The sequence below is a fragment of the Cavia porcellus genome, unplaced genomic scaffold (assembly GCF_034190915.1).
Source record: "Cavia porcellus strain 051 isolate PalLab524CR breed Dunkin Hartley unplaced genomic scaffold, mCavPor4.1 scaffold_18, whole genome shotgun sequence".
Classification (NCBI taxonomy): Eukaryota; Metazoa; Chordata; class Mammalia; order Rodentia; family Caviidae; genus Cavia; species Cavia porcellus.
Genome location: NW_026947501.1, coordinates 28976129 through 28991795, shown reverse-complemented (window position 1 = coordinate 28991795; position 15667 = coordinate 28976129). Strand labels below are relative to the sequence as shown.

At 38.6% G+C, this 15667-nt stretch overlaps 1 long non-coding RNA gene across 1 annotated transcript; it reads right to left on the bottom strand.

The window, feature by feature from the left end:
• Positions 1-2578: 2578 nt before the first annotated feature.
• LOC134471492 (uncharacterized) lies at positions 2579-14643 on the bottom strand. Its single transcript, XR_010040941.1, has 3 exons — positions 14507-14643; positions 13640-13743; positions 2579-3121 (listed from the first exon to the last, which is right to left on the bottom strand). It is a non-coding gene; the product is annotated as an uncharacterized LOC134471492 (long non-coding RNA).
• Positions 14644-15667: the final 1024 nt, after the last annotated feature.

Here is a 15667-nt window from a genome sequence, read left to right as displayed (position 1 = left end):
TAGTCACTTTGGGGGTCCATCCATTTCTCAGAGGCTTCACATGTGGCAAATCTTGCTTGGCATGTAGGCAACAGTGCAAATGGCTACACTGTGGGATGGATTGCCATTTTGTAAAGGCTTATGTATACGCTTTATTTTTATCTACAAGCCTCCTATTTCAGGTTGATTTGGCTATCAGGGTATATGTCCCTTGCTTTCCTCCTATTACCTGTATTTTTAGTTGATTTTCTCTGAGTAGCTGCAATGTGGCTCCTCCTCTATTTGGCCATGTTGAATTATTTCTAACCTTTTAACACAGTTCAGTGTAACTCTGTATAAAATGGGCATTTTGCCCCTGAATTTCCGTTCCTTCATCCTATTCTCTTTGCCATATACATGTTCCAGATGATAGAACTGTGAGGGACCAGCAGCTGCTGAAAAAATAAGAAGTATGAAATATAAATGACCTTTATTTTGAGAATGCGGGAAGAGACACCCCTGATCCCCGGGGGTACGGCATCTCCCACCCCCCCCCGGGGGGGGCCAGCGATCTCTCCATAGAACACGTGTAGTGGAGGCATATAAGTAGCCTAGGTTTGGGATGGAACCTAAGGGGGCATTAGGGATGCACAGGTAGCCCATTGGTCTTTTTTTGGCGCCATAGGTAAATTCCTAGGGGTGGGGAAGATGGAGCTCCTTGGTTTCGCCTCTAAGGCTTCACCAGCTACAGTATCCTGTCCGGGCCAAAACTCTTTCACCAGACATATTGGATGATTCACAACTCCTCAAATACAACGCAGGTTTGGGTGCTTCCAGGTTTCCCGAACACACAAGGACTGCTTTTTTCAAACCCTTTGTTTGTTGAACACCTACTTGTCATTCAAAATTGAAGTTTAGAATATCCCCCTCAGGAAAGTCATGTCTGACTTCTCTGCCATAGCATGGGACTTGTCACTTGGTGTTGTAATTATTTATGTGTGGATTTCTATTACACTGTGAAGTCTTGTTTTGTTTTGTTTTGTTTTGTTTTGTTTTGTTTTGTTGAGACAAGGTCTTTCTCTAATTCTGTGGCTTAGGATATGCTTATGTATTACATGAAACAAGGAAATGCAAGTTTGGGGCTTGAGAAATGGCATGGCTTCTCTCATCAAACCAATTTCTTTGAGCCTCAGCTTTCTGTTCTCCTTTCCTAGATTTGTCCTCCTGGATTTTTCCTGGATTTAATCTTGCTCAAAGGATTTTCCTAGATCCCTCAATACAAGATTATGGGCCACTCTGGTGGACTACCACAGCATCTTGTGCTGCCCCTCTCTGCTTGCAAAGAATCCATCATGTTTTGTTCTCTTCTGTGTCTCTTGCACCTAGGGCACACATTGGGAAGTCAGTAACTACAATTGGATTAATAAACTATGAACTGCAGGGTACTGAACAAAAGATGGTATCTAAGATAATTTTAGTCAATCTTCTGTTAAATAGATAAAGCTTTTTTTATATTTATCATGATGAGAGATATTAAATGATGATTTCCCTCTTTGAAAACTGTTTTCAGTGCCATCGTCTCAACCATTAATGAAACAAGAGCACATTCAATCAGGTTTCTGGCCCAAAAAAGGCACAATGAGGCAAGAACTTGGGAAAAAAACAGTAAAATAAGGAGTGATGCTAGAGAAAGGAACACTAACAGCAACTTTGTATCTTTCATCCTTACTAGGGCCCATGCATCCTCATGCCCAGATGCCAACCTGCAGCAGAGGAAAAAACTTTCCAGCACCTCAGTCAGGAGTGAATGAGAATGGTCTGGTTTCACCTTATCACTCTCCTTACTCCTGACCCAAGTGCCAGGGAAGCCCACAGATCAGCACTTTGACCCAGAGCAAACTCTCTTTGGGCTCAGGCCCTTGTCTTTTCATTGGTGAACTAGAGCCCCACAGCCAAAACCAACCTCCCTGACTGTCCCAACTACAGTCTTTTCACATCTCACTTGCCAGAAAGCCCTATAGCTGGTCTGTCTCATCTACTTTTTCTTCGTACAACACATTCTGTATTAGTATATACAGAGAACTCAATTATAATCTCTGGCAGTGCCATTTTGTCTTTCCTTTTCCTATAATAAATTTTCTCCTTCTCTCAAGAGTCATTTTCTGGGCCCACCAATTACCACCGGGCTTTGTGCCCATTATCCTTCAGAATACAACGCCGTATCAGAGTAATTTTATATCTAAAGAAGACATGGATCCATAAACCTTTGTCAAGTAGTTTTCTTAAATTATTCACTTAAGAATCAATTTCAAGCCAGAACTCAGAACTTTCAAATGGCCAGACATGATTAACACATTTCTTTGGGGAGGATTATTTGGATCTTAGAGTTTTCCTACTTCTTTTTATTACTGTCATAGTTTTTTAATTTCCTATACTTGTGAAGAAACATTTCATTGTAGAAAAAGCTTTAAGGTATAACACAAGTCTCATGTGAAAAAATATGATGTTAAAACTCAAAGGGTTTAGGAAGTGATGGAAAAGTTACTGAGAGGAAAACCAGAAATTGCTTTTATGGAGGTTCATGTGAGCCCTAAGGAGAAAGTAACTACAGACAAAAAAAGAAGAAATTATTTTTTTATCTCACATACCGAGTACAGAGATTGTTATGGTTTGTGTCTGGGTGTCCCTCCAAAGCCTCACACAGTCATGGAGGTGGCTGAATCTAGCATTTATGATTGGTTCATTGTCCAGAACTGGGATTGGCAATCTGAGTGCCTCACCCGCCTAGGGGCAGGTAGCTGGGATACAATAAAAGGGAGGAAAGGAGGTGTGCTTTTCTCTTTCTGCCCTTTCACTTTTATTGCTTTCAGCCACCATGGGCTGCCCCTTAGACACACTACCTTGTCTTAGAAACACCTGTATATGGACTAAAACCTCCACAAACTGTAAGCTAAATAAACCTTTCCCTTTTTCATTTTGGGCATCAAGTATTTTGTCTTAGCAGCAAGAGAAAAGTAATCAAGACTGGCAGGGTCATGCAAATGATGGGATGAATTATACTCCCCAACTTCTGTTTCTGCTGGTCATCAGTATGGCATGCTGGATTTAGAGATGCTTGAGAATGACTGGTCATCAGACCCCTATGGTAGGTCACTGAAAAAGTCTGAAACAAGAATAAAGAGAATTGTGAACACCAGGTGGTAGCTGACAGAATTTGTTAATAAGAACCCATAAGAGAATCTCTAGAAATTCCTAAAACTCATGTGAGTTTCCTTTTAATAATGGATAAAGCCCAGAACCAGGATACTGAGGTTTATTACTTTAGCATGACTGAAATCAAGTATGGCTTCTATGAACAGAGATTATAGTTTGAAGGATCTAGTCCAAGGTTACTAATTCCAACATGGTGCCCATCTGCATAACAAAATTACAATTCACAGAATGAACCCAGGAGAGCATCTGTGTTACAACTGCCTAACCACCGGCAGGGGTGAGTCTTAAAACAAGTACCGGTTCGGCTGCTCCCACCTAAGGAAAAAAAAAAATAACTGCTGAAACTCATTACTTAACTTCCTTTTTTTAATTTTTTTTAAATTTTATTTAAGAGGAAAAAGAGAAAAACACAAAACAAAACAAAGCGGTGTAAGGGTACACGTAATACAGAACTACAAAAAAAAAAAAACAAAAACAAAAACAAAAAAAAACATAACAGTAGGAAATCACCTGTTAATAGATTACATATTATCATCTTGAAAATAGTTGCTCAAATCACAGTATCAAAGAATACAAAATGGACATTCAAACAGGGAGACTGCAAACAGCTGTGTTCAATGATCCAAAAACATTGATATAGTCAGCTATTTAACACCCCTAAACACACTTGCTGTTATATCCGTTAGAGCTCTTTTTTTTCCCCCTCTCTTTTTTACAACAAAATTTACACATTTTGGATTTTATTACTCCTTAGTTCTTATTACTTTTTTGGGGGGGAGAGAATACAGTCAAATATGGCTAAACAAAGCTGTCAGTCAAAACCAAGGATAGACATAGCACATGGTGTAGAACAGAGTACAAGATTATCAACGATGGTTATCAACGTTGTCTCTTGTTTCCTTAAAAAGAGTTGTCTATCTCATTAGATATTATAAAGTTGGACAAAACAGTAGAGAACAAGACCAATAAAACTTAGGCATTGTAAACATTACAGGACTTCCAAAGGAGACAATAGTCAAACCAGAATGGGCATCTTAGTGAATCTTATTGCCTTCAAAGTAGTTGCCTATACCCTCAAACTTGATACTATCATACAGAATGGAACAGAGTCTAATCAGTCAAAACAAGATCGTGGGAGTATTACAGGACTTCAAAACAAGTTAATAGGAAATCAAAAAGAGTTACTATTATATATATCCTAATTTTTTAAATTTTTCCCCTTAATTAAGACAAACATAAGAAATAACTAAATAATTTTTTTAAAGAATAAGGGGGAGATTGAGATAAAACAGGACATAACAATATAACAATAGAGGTCAAAGCTTGACTGTTTCAGCAACCTAGTACTTCACCACCATATAACCTGACTTAATAGTAGTTACCATAGTGTCTGTCTTTTTCCTTGAAATATTTGGATAAAACTTCATATACTATAGCTTTAAATATTTCCATATCAAGAAGCCCAGAATAAAGCCTTAACTTCCTATGAACAATCACTGGCCAGGCCTGATATGCTAACCTTGGAGTACAGTCTTCATAAACCTATGTGAACAGCCAGCTTTAAGTGGGAGAAGTGTCAGATGAAAAGAAACCAGAAACTAATTTCATTAAATTATTTTTATGTGAAATTTTTCCTGAATCGGGGGCGGGGGCCATCAAATACATTTGAATCAATCAAAATCTCCTTCCCTGTTCCATCTCTTTAGGTAGAATCCTTTTATACAAGGCAAAAAAGGAAATCAGTGAAGCCCAAGGGAGAAACACACCTAATGAGCATGTCTAGATATTCTGTAACTCCCAGTTCAGGTGGAAGATTTTGAAATTGCGTTAGTTTCCCAACTAAGATGATGGCTACTATGGTCTGAATGTTTGTGTTCCTCCAAAGTTCATTTCTTCAAACTTAACAGAAGATAGGGCCCATGGGAAGTGATTTGATCATGAGTGATTAAATCATCAGCCTCTATCAGTAGGATTAGTGCCCTCATGAAAAGCAACCCAGAGAACGGACTTGCTCCTCTCACCATGTGAGGGCAGCTTTTTTTTTCTCTGCTTCCTGCTGCCAAGCCATGCACTCTTTCTCCTCTGCCATGCTGCCCTGCCTTGGAGACAGCTGACTATGGACTGAAACCCCTACACGTATGAGCCAAGATAGACTTCTCCTCTCTTAAATTGTGTAAGGTATTATGTCTCAGCACCAAGCAAGTAACTGAAACAGTAGCCCAATTTGCAACCTGTGGCACTGAAACTATAAACGATGGCATGCTACTGTGGACAGTCAAATTGCATTAGAGTCTTAAGGCCTCTTTAGATCCTCACTGTCAGTGTTAATCAGAAGGAGCAAATGAGAAGGAAAAGCGCAAGACCTAGAAAACTTGCTTCAGGGTTCCGTGGTACAAATTGAGGTACACATTCCCAGCATCTGAGATTATGTTAGGGTCTTTAAACCTTTTGGTGGATAGAAGGAAGATCTCATCTGAGAACCTTGCAACACACACACAAACACAAACACACACTGTCTCATACACTGTCCTGAGGGAAAAAATATGACCACAATTTATTATCTGTAATGGTCAGGATAAAATACTCTTTGATGGAGCTTCAGAAAAATAACAAAGTATGTTTCTTTAAATTTTTTAATATGAACAAAAAATTGTAAGTCCTTAAAAATAAATGAACAGTATACTGAATAAATAAAAGTGAAGATGCTCTTAACTACCACCCAGAATTGGAACTAGAATATTATAGCTACAAAGAATCTCCTATGTATTTCCTAAAAGTAGATGCTATCTAGAATCACTTTGGCAATAACTGCCTTATTTTTCATCATAGTGTTATTGATTAAATGTGCATCTTCAAATAATAACTTACCTTTTATTTTTTTATACAGGGCAAATTTATTATATATCAAGGTTATGTTCATACGATTCATATGTGACTCACTCATTTTCATTGTGCATTACACAACCATAGCAAAATGTTTTTATGTCTTCTACTGTTGATGGACATTTATCTATGATTTGGGATGACTGTGGACAATGCTGCTATTAACATTCTTACATGTGTATCTGGTACTCACCTGGTCAACTTTCTTTACAGTACATAACCAACATTATAAGACTATAGTATATAACCAACAATATAAAGGAGGAAAAAAGGCATTTTTTGCTCTTTTTCCCATTCGCTCTTGCTGTTTGTGGCCGCCATGAACAACTGCCCCTGTGCCATACCACCCTGCCTTGGCACCAGCTGAGTATGGACTGAAACCTCCAAAAATTGTAAGATAAGTAAATCTTTCCTTCCCTAATTTTGAGCATCAGGCATTTTGTCTCAGCAATGAAAGAAAAGTAACCAAGACAGTCCCCGATTCTGTTTCCTGCTTATACCTAATTAGTAATCAGTTGCTATTAACCCTCCCTCCTATGCCTCTCTCAGCTTATTCATATCATTCTATCCTCTCTGAAACTATTACAGTTCAGGAAATCCCTTTCCCAGACTACTACTCAGACTCCTAACTGAATCCTTGCCCATTCCAATTCATTTTGGACTCTGGAAAGCCACAATGATTGTTAAAATATGTATTTGTGAAATTATCACTCTTCTGCTTCAAACCTCAACTTGTGATCAAGTCCTTGCTCCTGAATATGGTTTACAAGGATCAGCATTCTGAAACCTCTTACCTGACTTTTCTTTATTCTTTTTTTCCCACCTTGCCCTCATACATTCCAAGCACAGAACATTTTCATCTATTCCACCAATCAGCCACATTCTTGCTGGTCCATAGGCTTTCACACATGTAATCCTCTCTGCCTGGAAGATCCTTTACTGTATATTCTCTTCATTTTGCTAGATCCTTATAATTCATCAAGTTCTCAACAGACAATATTTTGTGTCTATCAAATCCAGTTTCATATTCTCTAGTTGGGTATGTGGAAAAGCATACTTCTCAGTCTTTGTGATGTTATGTGGAGTCATATCTCTAGCTTTCACCAGTGAAATATGGTCAAAGGGAATGCGTGCCATTTCCAGCATGAAGAAGTCAGAACTTCTGCTGGACTCTCACATGGTCTTGCTTCTCTTTCTATGGCAAACTCAGAAGCCTCAATTGACAATGTAAAGATATAAGACTGAAGGAGAAGAACCTCTGAGTGATTTTAGAAAAAAGAATCACCTAAGCCCATAGCAGGTTTTGTGAGAGCAAAATCATGCGGTGTTGTGTTATTCCAATGAGTTATAGGAGTATCTACTGCTGTAGTATATCCTAGTGTCTTCTAATAGAGAAGATGGTGTCAAAAGCCAGGTACTACCACAAGAAAAAAAAATTAATGTCATGTCTTTGGCTTACAATGTGGTGGCAAACATTAGAAAATCATTATTCAAGGCTAAAAGAATGCTAGCCCACTTATAAAATGATAAAATATTTAATGGTTGTTTTCTGTGATTTCTTGGAAAGAACTTTTAAAATGAATTTGTTTGGGTCGAAAGGAGAACACTGGAAAGATAAAACCTAGTGGTATGCAGTTGTTTGTTTTGGCCTGAGTTGCCAAGAAGTTACTAAAGGAGATGAACTCAGGAAGGAATTAAACAGAAAAAGAAAGGATAGACCAAAGATTTTTGGCTTTGAAGAATTAGAAATACCAATTTCTTTTATACTCCATACAGGAACACATTATGTTAGGAAAGTCTTTGAGTAGCAAAGGTGCACTAAAAATTGAGCTCATGTAAGATATTCAGAATGAATCTTTTCCACAGATGACCAACAGTCTTTCCTAGATACTCAGAATCTTTTCCTTTAAAACAATTCAAAAGATGAAAGACAACGAACAGATATGAAAACTATGTCTTGTGAAGAACTGTATAGACACAAGAAATAAATCAGCATTAAATCAATATGATTTAGAAAGAATTGAACTATCAGAGAAAAGAATAATCAAGTATTGACTATTCAACCCTTTAGGTGATACTCAGGTACCCCATCTTATGTGAGTGACATTTGTGCAAAACTGAAGAATGATACACAGCTTAGTGCTAAATTCAGATACGCTGCAAAGAGAAAGGGAAGAGAAAATATGTTCCAACAAGTTACGAACTTGGAAAACACAAGCCACTGTGAAAGAGGGAACAAGATTGAGATCTGATGGATGAAGATTTGCCTCCAGGTCAGGGCTTCTCAGTCTGAGTATTGTTACATTTTGGGTCTAGTAACTTTTTGTGGTAAGGGGGCTGTCATGGTTTATGTCTGTGTCCCCCAGGCCTCATGAATTTGCATTGTACCTTTGTTATTCATTCATTGTCTAGTGCTTGGATTGATGGTGTCAGTGCTCCACCCACAAAGGGGTGGAGCCAGGATGTGATGTAATGGCAGGAAGAAGGTGTGTCTTTTTCTTTGCTGGTTCCAGCTTGCTGTTTGAGGTGCCATGAACTGCAGCCCAGCCATGCCTGCCTGTCTTGGAGCCAACTGAGTGTGGACTGAAACCTCCAAAAACTGTAAGAAATAAACCTTTCCTTTCCCAACTTGGGCATCAGGTATTTTGTCTCACCGACGAGCATAAAGTAACTAAGACAGGGGCCTTCCCCACACTAGGTACCAGTAACATCCGTAACAATCAGAATGTTTCCAGATATTGTCAAATGTGCCCTAGGAGGTAAAATTGCCCCCTGGTTAAGAATTGGTGGCCCAGGGCTGGATATAGCTCAGTAGCACAAGTACCTGCTTGGCAAGTGAAAGGTCATGAGTTTGATCCCCAGTAACAAGAAAAAAAAAGAAGAAAAAGAAAAGCACATAAGAATTAGTGGCCCAGGTTAAAGCAACCCCAGAAAGACTGCCCAGTAAGATTTCTTAATTGCTGTAGACTAGTGACTGTTACACATTGCCTATTGATCTACTTCCTAAATAAAATATTTATTGTAGTTTTTCTTGCTCTATTATACAATCACATATTGAAAAGAGAGATACTTCTCTCTTTAGTCTATATGTCTTCATACCAAGGAAATTTGCATTCATGTATGATTTATTCAAAGACTCTGGGCTAAGTGTTTGATGCTGGCACTGCTTGGGATATTGATCTTATTTATGTGTAGTAAGTTCTACATGTGGAAGAAGGACAGGACAGTGGCCAGGAAACAGACTATGGCAGGCACAATTCTAAGCATTCAAATTTTGTTTCACTCCTTCTTGATTGAGCATGTAGAAATTACCTCCTAGCCCCATTGCTGCTCAGTGGGGCCATGAGACTAGTTGTGACAAAGGAATTATGATTGAACATAAGAAATAAACTTACTGAGTAAGCACCTGAGATGCAGTAGCTTTTTGTTACAATAGTATGGCCTGACCACCAAAGATGTCACTTCCATTGTGATGCTGACCATAACTCTCCAGCTCTGAACCAGGTCACCTTTGAATGTGCTTCACATTTTGCCTAGTTGAGTATTTATCAAGCTATATTGTGCCCACCTTTCTGTATGTGTCTCATGTTGGAAACAGAAACTGTAACTATGTACCATATGCACAGTGGGTCTAGCACTGAAATATCTGTTAAGCAAACAATTGATGATCAGGTTATTATAGTTGAAATTTCTGGACAGATAACAAAGAGGGAGGGTCAGCTATTAATTGTCTGTATCCCGTGGAAGTAGCAGGAAGGAAAAATGCCCTGATTAGGTAACCATGAGCCCCAGTAAATATTGCAGCTGATGACAGACATCTAATTATGCTCTGTTAATCACAGTAGTCATTTTACCAGAATATGAAAAATGCAGGAAATAGCATAACTCCAAAATCATTTTTATCCCAAGCATTGTCACTGAAAATTCCATGAGCTGAGCTTAGTAAGGTTTAACTTTGATGACCTTCCTGCTTCTGAAATGTGAAGGAGAGATTGAAAAAAAAGTTCTTGGGGCTGTGGCAAGACAATTTTCTTCAAAAGAATGTGATATTGTTGTGCTAAAGACAACCTGAAAATCAGAAAACTAAATGACTCACCAACTTTGAAGAAAGATCTGTTGATAATTAATGAACTGAGAAATCATATTAAAGACTGATGTTTAACTGGATGATTACCAAAACCCATACACCATATGCTTTCCTGATTGTAGTTATCAGAAAAAGAAGTCTGGAGACATTTGATTGTGTGGTGCCCCATACTCCTAATGATCTGATTAATATTGATGATTACATAGCACTCTGTGGACAAAATGTATCGGATTATTATCAGAGTAGATAGATGCATATGGCTCTTTAAGATTTGGGTAAAAAACAGCCTTTGTTTACCTGGGAAGTTTTATTCATTTTGGAAGATGCCACAAAAGATTTTCAGAGCCTATCTTAATTTCAATATTTAATGGGAAAAAAGGTAGATAAAAAGCAAATATCTACTTCAAGACACTCATATGCATAAAAATACATTAGAATAGTGAATGTTCTAAATCACTATTTCTAAATCACTGTTTTCTTTGAAAACATCCTTGGTACATCTAGATTTTATAAAAATATTACATATAATCCAGGTAGGATAATACTGCTCCAAGAAAGGTTTCACTATTATCTTCTTGTCAGGATACAGCAATGATTAAGAGTTAAATACCTGTGTGAAGTTCTACAGGAAAATTAAAGAATTGTGTGTAATGTTAACTTTAAGGAAACTTATGAAGTGGTATTTCAACACCACCAGGTTATTTTTAAATGTAATGCCAAATAAATTAGGTCCAATGTGGAGCAATTGTTAGGAAATGAAGTCATAAATATGCTGTTGTTTGGAAGCTGGAAATAAGATGAATCTGAGAGGACAGTCCATCTTTTGCTGACTGCTTGATTCAGACTCCAGTAAGAAAGCAAGAGACAGAGAGAGAGAGAGAGAGAGAGAGAGAGAGAGAGTTTACTGCTAATAAAACTGTATTAGGAAGATGAAAGGAATAAAAAACTCATAGTTTCACCAGCAGGTGTCTTGTCTTGAGCAGTGTGATTTGATACTCTGTCTCTATATAAAGACAAAAATTTGGCTGACATGGGGGATCAATTCCCTTCACTAATATTTGATGACAAAGCCCTCAGCTGTGGACACCCGGGAGGCCCCAGCAGGACTTAGCCGCCTTAGACTGCTGCCACTGGGCCCGCCTGAAGGAACACCTGGAACACCCATGGCATGACTGAGCTGCCTCAAACTGCTACCCTGGGCCTGTCCCTTGAGGAACCCATCCACCTCCTGGACCTAGTATTGCAGTTGATCTTCTACCAGAACCTTGGATTACAGTGGATTACCGTGCTGGCTGGATGGGAGACCCTTCACCCAAACAGAAGACCTCATCAGGCTCTAGTCAGTTTGATGAGTTTGCCCCTAAAATAGAGGTCTGCAGTGGGTAAGTAGGAGCAGAAGTAAAACTCCCTCCAACTGTAAGACCTGGAAAAACCTGGCAAGAAAGTGGGTAAGCCCCTCCTCTATACAGAAAACATCAGACAGGTTGAGGAGTGAGCCAATAAGGCATCCACCAACTTGGAGAAAATTAAAAAGAGATTATGAGACCCCCAGTGACACAGTAGGGCCTCAAATGACACAAACACTATACACAGGGAGATCTCATGACCTGCAACAACCTGAAGACATAGCAATAGGAGGAAGTAAGAGTTGACCTACATCAATACTTCTAGGCTAGTTAGCCAAGAAAGAATACAGGACTCAAACAATAGGCCCTTGCAAGAGGAATTAAGGTGACTGGCTCTCCTCTACATTTTAGTACCCAGCAATTGGACAAACATCAACCACACAGTAGGACCCTAAAATTCACACTATGGACAGTTGAGACTGTTGGGATTGAAAGACCAAATATTTACCCAAAAGGTGAAAATGACAAGACAAAAAGGCAAAATACAATCTCAAATATCTAGTCCATCAGAAGCAAGTACAGGCAACACTGAAATAGAGAACTTTAAAAGTCATACACCAGGAATCTCTGAAAAGATCATGAATGGAGTAAAGAGACAAATCCATGAGGCTATAGAAGAAATCAAATTAGAAATAATGTCTTACATAAAGACAGAAATAACAACCTTAGAAAATAAGTTGCTCAATATAGCTAGAGAAGAAATAGATAAAAAAAAATACAGGAGCCTGGGAAATTAATTGAAACTTTAAATGAACAATGCAGAAAACAAGCAGAATCCATGAAACAAATTCAAAGAGACCTAAGAAACAAAAAAAAACTCTACTGAAAGCTGGCAAAACCACTTAAATGAAGCTGAGGATAGAATTTCAGACCTTGAAGACAGGACCACAGATAACAATCATGAAAGGGTAGGACTTATAAAAACAACAAAGCAGCATGAAATGATAATCGAGCAGCTTCAAGATGATGCCAAGAGAAGCAATTTCAGACTAATAGGCATCAGTGAAGATGCAGGAGTCAATGCAAATGACATAATTAAACTATTCACAGAAGTAATAGCAGAAAATTTCCCATACATAGGGAAAAATCTGATATACAAATAAGTGAGGCATACAGAATGCCAGACAGTTACAACCAACATAAATCTACACCCGGACATATAACAATTAAGATCCATATACAGCATAAAAACAGAATACTAAAAGCTTTTAAAGAAAAGACACAGCTCACCTATCAAGGAAAGCCTAGCAGAATCACAGCAGACTTTTCAGCACAAACTTCAAGTTAAGACAAGCTTGGAGCGAAGTATTTCAAGCCCTCAAAGAAAACAACTTTCAACCCAGACTGATGTACCCAGAAAAACTGTCTTTCAAATTTAATGGAGAAATAAGATACTTTCATGGCAAAGAACAACTAAAACATTTCATGTCCACCAAACCAACCCTAGAAAGAGTACTGAAAGACACACTAGATAGAGATAAAAATGACCACAATCTCCAGAACAACAACAGAAAAACCACCAAGCTGGACAAGAAAATAAACAAGGGAGAAGAGCAGGAAACTAACAACAGGAACACAACATGACAAAGTCGAGCCAGTACATATCAGTGATATCCACAAATGTAAATGGGTTCAATTCACCTATCAAAAGAAATAGGTTGACAGAATTGATCAAGAAACAGGATCCCACAATATGCTGTGTACAAGAAACACATCTGACCCAAAAAGAAACTTATAGATTAAAAGTCAAAAGGTGGAAAACAGTATTCTATGTGACAGGAACCCAGAAAAGAGCAGGGCTAGCTATTCTGTTTGCAGACAATGTGAACTTTAAACCTAAAATGATTAAAAGAGATAAAGAAAGCCACTACATACTTGTAAGTGGAAAAGTACAAGAGGAATAATTAACAATTATAAATTTATATGTACCAAATACAGGAGCACCCAACTATATAAGGCAGATACTAATGGACATGAAAAACCAAATACACAAGAACACAATTGTAATAGGAGACCTTAACACCCCACTGTCACAAAGAGATAGATCAACTAGACAAAAAGTCAGCAAAGAAATAATAGAACTGAATCATACCTGTGAGTGAATGGACTTAGTGGATGTTTACAGAGTGTTCCACCCAACCACATCAGAATATACATTCTTCTCAGCTGCACATGGGACATTCTCCAAAATAGATCCTATATTAACACATAAAGCATTCTTAACCAAATGCAAAGGTATTGAAATTATCCCATGCATAATATCTGATCATAACGCACTAAAATTGGAAATCAATAGCAAAAAAACCTGCATAAATACATGAAAATAACAACTTTGTGATAACCAGTGGGTTATAGGTGAAATTAAAGAAAAAATAAAACAATACCTATAATACAATGAAAATGCAGATACAACATACCGTAACCTACGAGATGCAATGAAAGCTGTACTAAGAGGGAAATATATAGCAATAAATAGTAACATAAAGAAAATGGAACAAACACAAATAAATAACCTAATGCTACATCTCAGCTTCTAGAAAAGGAAGAGCAAGTCAAACCCAAAGCTCATAGAAGAGAGGAACTTGTAAAGATCAAAGCAGAAATTAATGCAATTGAAACTAAAAAGACAATACAAAGAATTAATGAATCAAAGAGCTGGTTTTTTGAGAATAAACAAAACTGATAAACCCCTGGCCAACTTTATCAAAAAAAAGGAAGAAAAATCTCAAATCCACACAGTAAGGACTGAAAAGAAGGAAATTACCCCAGATGCTGTGAAAATTCAAAAGATCATGAACACCTACTTAGAAAAATCTCTACTCACATAGGGTAGAAAACACAGAGGAAATGGACAGATTTCTAAGAACATATGAACTATCAGAGCTCAATTAAGAAGATATAGCAATTTTTAATAATCCAATATCAGCTACTGAAATAAAAAATATGATTAAAAACTTACCAACAAAGAAAAGACCAGGTCCTGATGGATTCATGGCTGAATTCTATAAGAAATTTAGAGAAGATTTAAATCAAACACTCCTTAAACTCTTCAATGAAATTGAAAAAGAATCAGTCCTCCCTAAATCATTATTGGAGGTGAAGAGACCAAGAAAGCTCGTTCCATCTGCTGCTTCCCCTCCCCTTCTCCCTTCAAATCCAACTAGGTTAAGTTTTAACTTCCCAAAGGCCATAAAACAAGGGCCTGAGGTAATAGCTCCTGACATCCTGAGTCTTCCCTATCTGGTAGCCCCATCACAAATTGTGTTAATTGCATCAGATTGTATTAGATTGTACTGAAAGAGTTAACTTTACAGCTGCAACCCCCGAGCTATCTGTACAAAGCAAGAAGGGACTTTCCGTTGGTCATAAAACCACAGGATGTTCTGTTTCAGTGAGTTAGGCAAGATAAGTAACAGTTCTGGGAACACAGTGACCGGGCTAGGACCCCCGGACACCATAGTTACCCAACCCTGGGCCCCTCCAATCAGCTTCTGCCAAGCCCTGCGCCGTTCAAAACTAACCAATGCGATCTGCTTCTGTAACCTCGCTTGCTTTGCGGTTTTCATCCTTAAAAACACCAGCCTTGCCCCAACTCAGGGTTCTCCGTTTCCACCTGTTTGGAGGACCCCGTGTACACGGAATAATAAAAACCCCATTGTTTTTACATGAGAGCGAGGCCCTTGGAGTCTTCCTTGCGACACCGGTCTAACATTTTGGAGGTCCCAGCGAGATCAAACTGAGATAAGACCTCCTCGCAGAGGGAGACCCCAATGGCACCTCTCTGGGGTAAGTAGTACGGCCGGTTTTTGTTTACTTTCATTTTGGATCGATCTGCCGTTTCCTTTCGCCCCAGGCCGAACTCCGGCTCTACTTCAGGGGCAAATTCTGTTCTTGGGTGATCGGGGGACGCCCCACACGGTTTTCCGTGACTCACCGTCTGCGATAGGATTTTCCTATCGGTCTGGGGAATTTCATTCCCAATCTGTGGTCCGTCTGGGCCAATCTGGGGAATTTCATTCCCAATCTGTGGTCCGTCTGGGCCAATCTGGGGAATTTCATTCCCAATCTGTGGTCTGTCCGGGCCAATCTGGAGGCACCCCCTAAGGTGACTCGTTTGGTG